Below are 13814 nucleotides of genomic sequence, written 5' to 3'. Positions count from 1 at the left end.
TCTTAAAACATCTCAAAGGCTGCAATCCTACCCACACTTACCCAGGAGTAAGACCCATTGACTTATCATTGTTAAAAGCTTATACATTGTAGGGCGCAATCCTAACCCCTTATGTCAGGTCTTTCCAGCACTGACAGGGCAATGCAGCTCTGAGGTAAGGGAACAAACACTCCCTTACTTTGAGGAGGCTTCCGTGAGTGACACCCAACTGCAGGATGCAGCACACGTCCCATTGGCACTGCTATGCCAGTGCTGGAAAGCACTGACATAAGGGGTTAGGATTGCGCCTGTAGTCTGTTAAAACTAGATCTGTAGTTTTCTCCAAATGCAGTCGCATACCATAATAGCATCAAGTCTAATATATTAAAAATAAGATATACATTGAAATGAATAGGGATCCACCTGAAATTAGTTCGTGACCCACCTAATGGATCGCAGCCCACAGTTTGAGAAATGCTATCGACTGTTTAATGTTAGGTACAAAGACAGTGGAAAAAAAACAGTGACTATAATTTTTGCTTCTTTAGGAAATCTGTGATACATATGAAAAATATGAATCCAATAATAGTTACACTTTGCGCTATTAAAATGTATATATTTAATGGCCCAGGATTAGGCCAGCATGCACAGGGTTGTAAAATGGCTTCAGGGGGTGTGCATGCCCCCAGCATCCATTTTGTGTGTGCTGCTGCAAGCATCAGTGCTGGAGGCCCACCACCAGACCAAAGGTGAGTCTGATGGCAAGAGGGAGTGGAATAGGGCAGGGAGGGAGGAGGAATGAGGGTCAGAAAGGGCAGGGAATATGGGAGACGTTGCAAGACAAGGAGTAAGGGGACTGACAAGCTGGGAGATAGGAATAGAATGCGAGTAGCGAGCTAAAAGTGGCTGGTTGCTATGGCGATGAGGAGACGGCTGGTGGGGAGACCGTTGGAGAAGAGAGGTTGGGAGCAAGAGCAAGAGAATGAGATATGCTCTGTTTGGGAGACTCTTCCTGAGTTTCAAGGGGTGAGGCTCGATGGGGGGGGGGCGGGATAGAAATTCCACTCTGAGAATGGTGATCAGCTCCCACAACTACCTGTAAGGGGGAAAAGGAACATTCCAGGGAAGCTGGTCCAAGCTGAGTCAATGCCTAAAGCAGTACCAAATTCCACCCCTTGATTTTTGGTCTGTGTGTGTACCCCACACACACGTTGCCACTGCCGCCACTGCCACCTTCTTCACTTCTTTTAAGCCGGCCAGGTGAGGAGACACCCTTCTTCGTTCTCAGCACTCTCCTTCCCTGCCCAGTTTAAAAGAAGTGGCAGGCAACCAAGAAAGAGGAGGAAGACCACAAACCTTGTCCCGACTGCTTTCCTGGGAGGAGAGAAATTAGGAACAGGGTCACAGCCCCAGCATCTGCCTCCTCGAGTTCCATCGCCATGATCTTTGGGGCATCTTGGGGCTTTACAGTCTAGAAAAGAAGGTGCCGGGGGAGACAGACGTGATTGAGGCATTATACAACAAGGCATGGGATGCATAGAGTGATAAAAGTAAGTTCTTTTCCTTCTCACACAACACCAGGACCGGGGACATCCACTAAAAGTGACTGGTTGGAGAATTGGAACAGACAAAAGAGAACATTTTTTATTAACCCAATGCATAGTTAATCTGTGGAACTCCTTGACACAGGGAGTTGTGATGGCACTTGGCCTGGATGAATTTAGCCCATTTTTTGCCCAGGCCACAGGTGTACACATTTGGTCCATGTTGTGTATTTGCAACGTTGGGCAGAAATGACCTGATAGGGGATTGGACAGGTTTATGCATGAAAAGTCTATATCATGGGTTACAAGCTTGGAAGACTGTATGCAAACCTCTGGGTTTTATTTTATTTATCCAAATGCAGCACCCAAGGTGGCTTTCAACATTTTATAAAGTACAATATTATACTAAAACATAATAAAAGTCACAGGCCAGTGTTGACTTCTATAGGAGCTGGTGTTGTATGCTCTCTCTAGCCTGGGCATAGCACATGGTCTTCTTCCCTCCCCACAGGGCATGCAGGTCTCAAGCAGTCCCTGGAATGGTGGGGGAGGGGCTGTCCTAACAGTCCTTTCAGTCAAGTGCTGGCCTCTTCCTCTGCTCATCTTGGTTATTTTAAAGAGGACCATGTGGAGCAAGAGGAAGGTGGCACCAAAGCAAGAGGTATAAGAGGGCTGGCTCTACCTCACCTGCCTCCCTTGTGGAGGTTGCCTGGCTCTGAATGCCAGGTGCAAGGATACCTGCCAGGATAAGAAAGTCTTGTTGTCTCATGTGCTGCCTCTGGTGGACCCATGTGAGCAGAGTTTAAACATGGGTTACAAAGTTTCTTTTGAGCTCCTTCCTTTCTCCACTGGATCACATTTTCTACAGATCACGGCATATGGTGTAAACTTTCCTATGTAGGCTTACACCAAAGATGAATGCCAGTCTTTTAGCCCAGGCACAGGTATGATGTACCCCCTGCACCCCCTCTCATTGGTCCTGGTGAGATCGGAAAATGTAAGATCCCAGGAAATTTTTTGGTTCCTTCCTTTGGTCCCCAGGCCCAGGTACAATTTACCCCCTGCAACCCCCTCTCATGAGCAGTACCTGTGAGATTCAAGAAGCTGGACTTGGCCTGATCCAGTAGGGCTCTATGTTCTTATGGAGCAGAGCTGGAGGAAGTGGTTGAGGGTCCACCCAGCCATGAGACTAAATGAAGCAGCTCTTTAGATTGGCAGGTTGGGGGGGGGCAGAGCAGCAAACTGAAGAGTACCCCATAGCTCAAGCCTGCTTGCTGGCCCCCTCCAGCCTGCTGCCAGCTGAGCAGCTCCATTTGGCTCTCAAATCTTCCCCCCACTCAACTGACTGTGAGGGGGAAGAGGACTGAAACAGGCACAGCCTCCTCTTCCTCTAGCGCCACTGGAAGGGAAAGAAAAAAAATGCTGCTGCTTCCTAGTGCTCACTCAGTGTGGTCCCATCATAAAGAAACTGTATCACAACATGCTCTGCTTCTCCTGGTTTTTTAAACCCATTTTTGCAGACCCACAGGTGTACACATTTGAGGTATGCTACCCCCTCAACAGTGATAGAACCACTATTGGCATTGTCCCTATATCTATATCTATATGGGTTTAAGAGGCTTAGCATATATAACATGGGGTATGTGGCCTAGTTATATTGGGATGCAAATGACCAGGACACACACACAAACCACACCCTAGTATCCCCCTCAACTCCCTCACACTCCCTTTCCAAGGATAATGTGTGATAAGAAGATGAGACTGGGTGAAGCAGTCAAAGAGACGATGAGCCAGGGGGAGGTGGTACGGGATGTGGGGTACCCCCTACAAATTCACCACTTCCCCCAGCCAGCTGCTTTAAGTGAGTGTTTCATCTGGCCTCATGGGTGGGGATAGTGAGGATAGTGGTCATGGGAGAAACTTTCCTGTGATCAGTGTTTGCTGCTACAAATAAACACTGATCACTGGGAGGACAGGGGCACGGCTAAGCATGTACATTGTCAGCATGTGCATTGCCTTAAAAGCCCTTGCACCAATAGAAGCAAAAGTCTATTGTGCCATAATTAAGTTTCAAGCTGACAAATGTGGTGTTTGTTCTAGAAGCAGATTCCGACATGATCATTTCTTGTTTAAACGTTAATGGACATCCTCACATGTGCCTATGCAGTGTGTGTGTATAACCACATAAATACATGTGTTCTTTTTTTCCCCCCAGTAAACCTACAATTTTCTACATGGGTAACACCACCATTAAGGCAGTACTACCACCTGATATAGCCATTCAGTTTGAGACGTGCTTGACCCGGACTAGTAACGTTAAAATATATAGCTTTTTGCTTGGCATTGCAGGCTGGATTATGTGCATTATTTCAACAGCATCTGTGCAATGGAGACTGTGGCATGTTCAAAATACCACCAGCACTTCAGACACTATATGGATTGGAATCTGGAAGGTCTGTTTTCTTCGCACCATTGCTGCTCAGGATGATGACACACTACAATGTCACATATTCAGGGAGAAGGACAGCTACATCCCCATGGAAATTTTCCTTGCTCAGGACCTCATGACATTAGCTATCATTGTGGAGGCAATGGCAATGCTTTTTTTCTGTCTTGGCTTCTGGAACATTTACGAGGATAAAACTGCCAGAAAACTTATTGCTCATTTGTTTCTCACTGCAAGTGTTTGGAACTTAATCTCAGGAATGCTTATCTTGATGCCCATTTCTTTGAATATGATTTCAGTCTTGACAGAAAACAAAATTTCCTTCCCTGCAGAGTTACAACTTCCTGATGCGCCTAAGGAACAGTCTATTGGAGTTGCTCTTTATGTTGGGGTAGCGTCTGCAATTTTTCAAACACTGAGTGGAACATTTATTTTCTTGGATAAATGTTTGTCAGCAGGCAGTCAAATTCACCCAGGAAAAGCACCTGAAAGCCAGGCTATAACATGCCCACACTGTAACTCTTCCCTAGACATACGAATCCAAAATAAATTCATTTCTGAATCTACCTGTTCTGAGGAGTCACCTATAGATAATACAGAACAATTCACAATCCCCACAGGATATGTTCGAAGCCGAACAATTTCCAATACTGACTTTCATCAAATGTTAGTTAATTCAGACAATCCATAGAAACTGTTTATTTTCTAATCGAAGTGTGAACATATGGGAAACCAGTAGCCAGGAAGCTATTTGGTTTGTAGATTAAAAACTCTTTGAAGGTAAAAGAAAATGTAGTCTTTCAAAAATTATGTGGAAACCCTACAAATGTATGATTTATCCCATTTCCCAAGTCTTTCCCTCCCCATTCCATTTTTCTTAACTGTTCTGTTTAAATGTGAAACAAGAAAATGTAGCAAGACTATAAATTAAAAACCACAATGCAGTGCACATTTCATGTGAAAGGGCTCTATATGGAATGAGTGGTATGCTAAATTCTGGGAGACTCTGATTCAAACGGCTATTAAGTCATGCCTTGCTTGTGACCTGGGCTAGTCACTCTGTCTCAACCAAACTTAGCTCTCAGGATTGTTGGTAGGATAAAACAGTTGGGGGGGGGGGCTGATGAAGAAGAATTGATATGCTGACTGGGACTTCTTTGAAGGAGGGAAGGATTTAAAAAGTTATTATTAGTAATAAAATAGTAAAGAATTTAAGGAGATGTATGTATGCATGTCCACAGAGATGAGAAAATGCCAGAAAAGATCTCATTGCCAGAAAAAGACTCTAAGGCCCAAATCCTAACCAACTTTCCAGCACTGGCATAGCTGTGCCAATGGGGCATGTGCTGCATCCTGCAGTTGGGGAGCAGTCATGGAGGCCTCCTCAAGGTAAGGGAATGTTTGTTCCCTTACTTCAGAGCAGCTTTGCCTTTATGTCGGTGCTGGAAAGTGGTTCAGGATTGTGCCCTAAATGACATCCAGTGTAACACTGCTGTTCCCAGAGCTGCACTCCATTAAGCAAGTTCCCTCCAAGAAAGGAATAAGCACTCCATGTGTGTAGACGTTTGCTAGACTCTCCCTAGAAACAGCGTTCCCCAAAACTCATACAGTCAATTATTTTAAAAATTGGAAAATGTAACATTTTAATTTAGCGGTATGAAGATTACCTCATGCCACAGGATAGCATTCCAGCTAAAGATTTTCTTCTCCAAACCAGGCAAGAGTGCTTGCAAAGTGTTTTTTTATGCTTCTAAAACCTTTCGCGAGCCTTCAAAAATTGGCTTATGACCCACTGGTGGGTCCTAACCCACAATTTGGGAAACACTGACTTAGGGAGCTCTGTATGGGTGTGTATGTATGCTAAGTAGATGTACTGGGGATGTACCCCATAGAAGGGAGTTCATGGTGCATGAAAGTCGATGGGTGTTGCGGAAAAGCTTTAGGACTCCACCCTGGCATACTATGGAATGTTACTTCAACAGGATGTTGTTAGAAGTGTTACTGCAGGGGGGGAAATACTTAAAGCCCCTCACCTCCTTGCCATGGTTCCACCTTTGGAGGGGATGCACGCACATATGCCAGTCATATCTTTTTAAAAGCAAACATCCCACAATGCTATGTTTTGGGTTTAGGATAATGTATAACTTGGAGATTTTGGCAAAGTGATTCTAGGCATGTCTACTTAGAAATAATGCCCACACAGTTCAATGGGACTTACTTCCAAGGAAGCAAGCATAGGATTGCAACCATTGTGCATGAATCAGGCCTGGAGTACCATATCAACCAACAACCCCCCCTTTGCTGTCATTCCTTGGGGTGGGCAAGTTGCCGAAAGTTCTCAAAAGGTACATTTCTCAATACCATTAGACAAATGAACTGCTGCTTCCTCCTCTTCCTCCTAGCTATTTACCTTACAGCACAATCTTATTGAGTTCAATAGGACTTACTCCCAGGAATGTGAGTAAAGGATTGCAGGCTCTGGCATAGCTAAGGCATCTATTGCAACCAAGAAGATTTTGTAGCCCCCCCCCCCCGCATGACAAAATAAAATTTAATTAAGTAAATAAATAAAAAGTTATTGGTTCCATGCTGTATCATAATAACATCTCACTGGCACTCAGAACAAACAGTCTCATAGGTCAGTTTGGGGTTAAGCAAATCCACTTTTTGTTCCACAAGTCAGTTGCGTTTTCATTTAATTGGTTAATTGGTCCTAACTTTTGATAGAAAACAGATATTCCAGTGCTGTTTGTTTCATTGCACTCTGCATTAAATTACCTTTTAAATGATATATAACATGATGGTATTATTCATTCATATCAAGATTTTTACAATTTTGGTCACTAGTGTCAAGCTCAGCTTGTTGCCCCCCTAAAACTTGATGCCCAGTGCAACTGCTACCCCCTGCACCCCCTTAGCTATGCCACTGGCCCCATTGATTATAATGGGGCTTACTTCTGAGTAGACATGCATAGGATTGGACTGTGTCAGCTTAAGGAACAGAACTGTTGAGCCACCTCCCTTCTATGGGGTACATCCATCTGGTTTGAAAAAAAGTCATACCCTGTATTCCCTTATTTCCTCAGTGCTGCAAGGGAATGTCCTTTTCAGCATTCAGATGAGACTATTCCAGTGTTCAGGGAGGGGATTCCATTTCAACTGTCAAATGCCTTTTATGACAACTGAATATCCCCTTGTATAGGAGATAAAGAATGTTGTTTTGATTGTTTTGTTTTTTGTTTAATTTCTACCTTGTATGTAGTAGCGGAGTTGATTTCTCCAATCACAACCAAAATATTCATAGCTTCTGGTTGTAACCTTTGTACTTCAGATACTTCAGGAAATTTGAAGATTTCGTAACCCCAAAGAAGCTTCTCAACTCTTCCCCATATTAGCGTGTTCTACATTGTGTTCTATTGCATGAAATTTCAAACATTTATTTCAGCTGATGCAGAAGATGAAGAAATCCAAGTGAGGAGGAGGAGTTACAATATGTTGAACAGAGACACATTTTTAGCCAAAATTTCACCTTTTGCTTTCGAACAAATGCATAGCTTACTATCTGGATTAGCTGCTAGCTACTATACTCAGTACTATAGTTGCAGTCTCTATTGCAGAATGCACCTATTTAGTGGTTCCCAAACTGTGAGCCGGGGAGCTGTGGAAACTAGACAGGGAAGCCACAGAATCCTTGTGAAAAATCCACCACCCTATACAGTGTATAGCAGGGGTTCTAAAAGTCTCAGGGAGCTTGAGCCCTGCCGTAAGGGGTGGGGTAGGCAGCAATGCGATTGCCAGAATTGCATTTTGTCAAGGGATGCAGGGGCTTGCTTAGACTTACCAGAGCCTGCAGCAGGCTTGCAGGGGTGTGGGGCACCCCATGCCAGCCTCTGCAGGGCTCCCCAACATGCAGAGACACTCAAAATAACGATCATGACCCACTTCCGGTTTTGCAACTGCAAACTGGGTTGCAGTCATTATCTGTACTGTCTCTACATGTTGGGGATCCCTGCAGAGATTGGTGCAGGGCTCCCTGCATCCCTGAGAACCTGCTGCAGGCTCTGTAAATCTAAGCAAGTCCCTGTGCCCCTCGACAGCGAAGCAATTCTGGCAATTGCGTTGCTGCCTCCCCCCCCACCCCTTAAGGGGGCAGAGGCCATGGCTCTCTGGCTGTGATATCATGATTCCCCAGTTTGAGAACTGCTGGTGTATAGGATTGTAGCTCTAATGGGGAGTTGCAGCCAATGGCCCATTTAAGACATATATGTTTCTCTAATGTTTCTGGATGCTTTGCTAATGAAAGCAATTAGAGTGGTCTAACAAGTACCCAATTAGGACAAAAGGGATAATAAAGCCAGGCAGGCAATTAGTTGTAAATGATGAAATGATTAAATGTAAATGATTACCTACATCACCAAAGAGATGAAACGGATCATTTTGACGCTATCCTATTTAGTGCTGTGCTACAGAAGAGACACTAGAGGGAGGGTTAAGTATACAGTAAATGCAAATAACAGAAATTACTACTAGTTTGCTAAATGGGACCCATATTAGTACCAGTGAGCAAGGAGTGGGGGAACATTGCTCCGCTACCAGTCCCACATTGCTTTCTTTTCCGCCAGATGGAGGTTCCAGTTTTCTTTCCTTCACAGCCCAGCTCCTGTATCTTCAATGGCTGCTTCAGATTGCAGGTGAATATTTATTTGATTGCATGCCTTGGAAAGTCTGTTTAATGTCTAGCTGTGCATCAAACTGCACAGTGACACTAAAAAACAACAACCTTGATCTTTCTTTTTGATTTTTTTAAAAAGTGAGTGGGAGGAAACCAGTCTGGATTGGGCCCGCAGCATGATGAGAGAGGTTTTTAATCCTTTTCCATAGGCCCTGCTTCTGATAAAAATCCCTAGCATCCAATGCTATTTGAGGAAAGAAACTGTTACTTGCCCCATAATGAGAATCCAGTGGTGGTTCATGATCCTGCGCTCACCTGAATCCCCCCAAATGCTGCTTCTGCATGGGCTTGTGTGCATACACCCCATGACTGAGAGTGGCTGAGAGTAGCTGGCGAGTGAGTGAGTTGGGTGAGCGAGTGAGGGATGGACATGGCAGCTTCCTCCCCCCTTCCTTTTTCTACCAGCAACACCTAGAAGCACCAAGTGGGCAGGGAAAGAAGGGTGCAAAGCCTTCCTCCTCCACGCTGCTCCTATTTCAAATGGACAGTTTAGGCTCCTGCCTGGAACATAAGAAAAGCCTTGCTGTATCAGACCAAGGGCCCATCTAGTCCAGCTTCCTGCATCTCGAAGCGGTCCTCCAGCTGTCTCAGGGAGTACACAAGACAGCAAGGTAGCCATATCCTGTTACCACTCCCTTGCATCTGGCATTCAGAGATAGGCTACTTCTAAAACCCAGAGGTTGCATATAATCATCAAGGCTTGTAACCTGTGATGGACCTTTCCCTCCATTGCTTCCATTCAATGCAAACAGAAGCAGTGCAGAGAAGGAGGCTGCACACTGTACTCCTGGTAAGTAAAAGAAAGCAAGGAAAGGAGAAGGAAACAGATTCCAAGTTGCCTCTCCCTGCCTGCTTTGGTGTAAGCACCGCATGGGTAGGAGGAAGTGATCTAGAGCCATGGCGCATTGTTTTTGCTCAGTGCTGCTGGAAGGATCAGAGCCCTCCAGCAGAGCAGCAGGCTGGAGAGATGAGTGGACAGGCAGGGCTAGAAATTCATTAGTTCACCGCCCTTCTAAAGGTGACGCTCCATGTGACCATTTCAGGTTATTTCAGGGCAAGGCTGGAACTGCTGGAAGCTATTATGAGGTTATTCTGAAAAACCTGGATCAATACTGCAGAAACTGTCCAATGGGATCTGCTCCCTATAACCTCCCTGGGGGTACTTGAAAAATAATTGAATAATGGCAGAAAAGGCAGATCTGTTTTAGAATGCCAACTCGCTTCCCTGGGGTACAGAAACTGAGGAACTCATTTCTTGGGACATTACAATCTGGTTTAAATAGACTGCTACTGTCTCCAGGACCTCGGGTGTCTCAACAGACAAGATAGATCACATGTTATCCAAATCTGACCAGGCTTGCATCCTTTCTAGAAACAAATCAAGATATTTACTATGAAGATCTCTATGAAGAGGGCAAGAGCATATGCGTGAGTATTTCCATTCAGCCCATCTCACAAGAACATCACCTCTCAGCGTAAGCAGTGAGCCTAAGGAGTGTTGCGCCCCCCCCCCCAACAACCAGCCACCACAGAGTGCTCTGGAATTATGGAAAGCGAGTAAGGAACTGTCAAGTGAATGGGCAGAAACATATACCTGCCCACCGCTCAGCCATATGGCCTATCTGGAATTTTTTTAACAGATTACATACTGGGGTAGGAAGATCAAAGGATAATTTAAGGAAATTGGGTTCCCCCACAGAAGACACTCTGTGCAAATGTGCAACCTTTTCATAAATGACCTGGAGACAGGGTTGAGCAGTGAAGTGGCTAAGTTTGCAGACGACACCAAACTTTTCCGAGTGGTGAAGACCAGAAGTGATTGTGAGGAGCTCCAGAAAGATCTCTCCAGAATGGGCAGCAAAATGGCAGATGCGCTTCAATGTCAGTAAGTGTAAAGTCATGCACATTGGGGCAAAAAATCAAAACTTTAGATATAGGCTGATGGGTTCTGAGCTGTCTGTGACAGATCAGGAGAGAGATCTTGGGGTGGTGGTGGACAGGTCGATGAAAGTGTCGACCCAATGTGCGGCGGCAGTGAAGAAGGCCAATTCTATGCTTGGGATCATTAGGAAGGGTATTGAGAACAAAATGGCTAGTATTATAATGCCGTTGTACAAATCTATGGTAAGGCCACACCAGGAGTATTGTGTCCAGTTCTGGTCGCCGCATCTCAAAAAAGACATAGTGGAAATGGAAAAGGTGCAAAAGAGAGCGACTAAGATGATTACGGGGCTGGGGCACCTTCCTTATGAGGAAAGGCTACGGCGTTTGGGCCTCTTCAGCCTAGAAAAGAGACGCCTGAGGGGGGACATGATTGAGACATACAAAATTATGCAGGGGATGGACAGAGTGGATAGGGAGATGCTCTTTACACTCTCACATAACACCAGAACCAGGGGACATCCACTAAAATTGAGTGTTGGGCGGGTTAGGACAGACAAAAGAAAATATTTCTTTACTTAGCGTGTGGTCGGTCTGTGGAACTCCTTGCCACAGGATGTGGTGCTGGCGTCTAGCCTAGACGCCTTTAAAAGGGGATTGGACAAGTTTCTGGAGGAAAAATCCATTATGGGGTACAAGCCATGATGTGTATGCGCAACCTCCTGATTTTAGAAATGGGCTATGTCAGAATGCCAGATGCAAGGGAGGGCACCAGGATGAGGTCTCTTGTTATGTGGTGTGCTCCCTGGGGCATTTGGTGGGCCACTGTGAGATACAGGAAGCTGGACTAGATGGACCTATGGCCTGATCCAGTGGGGCTGTTCTTATGTTCTTATGTAAATGTGGAGAAGAACAAACCACTTCACATATATTACAGTGTGTACGGTGCCCTTCAAAATGTACAGACGAACATAATCAGATCGCTTGTCTGGGGAAGGGCAAAGTGAGTTTAACCCTTTCTACCAGCACCATTTTCCCCACTGAGAATCTCAGCACTGAAGCTATTCTTTGCTCCACTTTTTCATGTCTGAACACATAGCAACAAGCAGTTTGGGATCCATGACGTCACTAACAAGGAAGGTGGATAAACAACACCCCATGGGAATTTTAAAAAGGGAAATTCCTTGTATCTGAGCCACCTAGCAGCTGCTGTTACTGCATGGTAGGCAGCAATGCAACAGTACTTGGACAGTCACTGGTGGAAACGTATCACGTGGTGGATGCTCTGTTGATACAAGCCTGACTCCGAAATAGTTCTGTAAGCAATGTGCCTAAGCCCACTTTATCATTTTGAGCCTTTGAAGGATCCAGATTAGCCCGAGAACAAAAGTACTAGAGTAGTTCATGGAAACGTCTGGAATAAAATCAAGTGCATTATCCATCTCCAATATGTGGATATGGATTCAGCCTAGGAATCCCTTGGGAAGACACCCCAGTGTCTGGTTGGTTGGCAACCTTCAGTCTCGAAAGACTATGGTATAAGTCTACAGCACCCAGTATTCCCAGGCGGTCACCACATTGTGTGACTCCTTGAGAAAGTGATGCTCTGCTTGTGGAATGTGCTCTGCAGAGAAGTGGATTGCCTGGCTGATACCATTTCAGGTCAGTCAAAGACCTGTTTAATTGTCCACTGTGGTTTTCCTTCACGCTGGGATAGTTTACGCTGTATTTTACCTGCTGTTATATTTTTGGGCTGTTTTCCTGTTGCTTTAATGCTATTATTATTGTTCTTTGAATGTGATGACCCATCTTTGAATTATTTACATTCTGAGGAAGAGGAGACCAGACATGTGATTTCCATGTAGCTGTCATATGCTGAAACACCTCACTCTGGTCTCTCCCCTTCTGTAATGACTAGTACAACTTACCTGTGCCCTGATGTCACAATGTTGTGTGTTTCCCTAACCACACTCCACTTCATTGGCTGCATCTTACAGGGTGGAGACAAAGTGCAAAATGGGATGTCTGGACATAGTTACTTTGTAGTAGACTTCATAGGGGGCACAAGGCGCTAGGAACATGGTTAGAACTACTGTGTGTTATCAACAATGAATGATGTGCCTCACATAATATCTATTTCTGGCCAAAGTGAAGGAGAAGAACGTGAGGTTTGTGAGTGTCTTTTATGATTGTAAGATGTCTAAAGTACTATCAGCTTTTTGTGGTGTGCTAAAGAGTGTGCTGAAGACTAGGGTCTGGCTTCTCAAATCCCCACTGACCCATGAAGTTCACGTCTCTCAGCATAACTTACCTCACATGGTAGGTTAGTGTATGTAACAAAAAGTGGATTTTCTTAACTCAAAACTGACCAATGAGACTGATTGTTCTAAAAGCCAATGAGGTGTTATTATGACACAGTTGGGAACCAATAAAATGTTGGTATAAGTCAGATCTCATTTCCATGTATCAGAGCTAATACTAGAATTCTTATTCAGTTGTGTGAGTGCCATCAAGTTGACCACTTGTTTTTGGTTGGTTAGTGACCTGCACTGTTGTATATTAAAATAAATAAACAAATAAAGTTAAGGGAGGTTTCACCAACCCTAGTGCTGCCACTGCATTTACGTTGTGCGTATGATATTGTAATTTATTCTGCACTGTCTGGTATGAGAGGCGATCCATCGTGAGAATGATGCAATGAGCTCTTGCACCGGGTGACACAAGCCCTAGTGACGCTTCTAGCTGTGGGCATTTTTTTCTAGGCTGTGGGAAAGCAGCTCATTAGCATGTTGAGAAAGACTTTGTTATCTGGAGAAGAGAGCACCATACCATTCTCTGGGCAGCAGACTTTTTTCTCCTGCACAGCTTCTAATTGGCAAGGACATCTTGAGTGAATGGCTAACAGTCGTGTAGCTTTTGAGAGTCTTTAGCAAGTTCTGAGCTCTGACTGGCTGCTGATTGGGAGACAGGTATAAAGAAGTATTCCTTCTAGGAAGGTGTGTTCTTCACCACCTCTCTCTCAAAATGGGTACCTACCTAACCAGACAAGGTGCTGTAAGATGAAGTCCTATCTAGTTTCTGTGAGCTATGTTCAATTGCATAAGAGATAAGTAAATCTTAGGAGTTAGTTTTTATTATTTTTAAGCAGATGTGTTCTGTCTATATTCTATGGCTGCCTCAGTGCCTGTCCTTTTACATGTAACCATATTTAATAGCCTACAAAATCTATTAT

This window comes from Tiliqua scincoides, chromosome 3 (genome assembly GCF_035046505.1).
Source record: "Tiliqua scincoides isolate rTilSci1 chromosome 3, rTilSci1.hap2, whole genome shotgun sequence".
In the NCBI taxonomy this organism is placed as follows: domain Eukaryota; kingdom Metazoa; phylum Chordata; class Lepidosauria; order Squamata; family Scincidae; genus Tiliqua; species Tiliqua scincoides.
The sequence above is the reverse complement of the archived record's forward strand: the minus strand, read 5'-3'. Positions refer to the sequence as shown.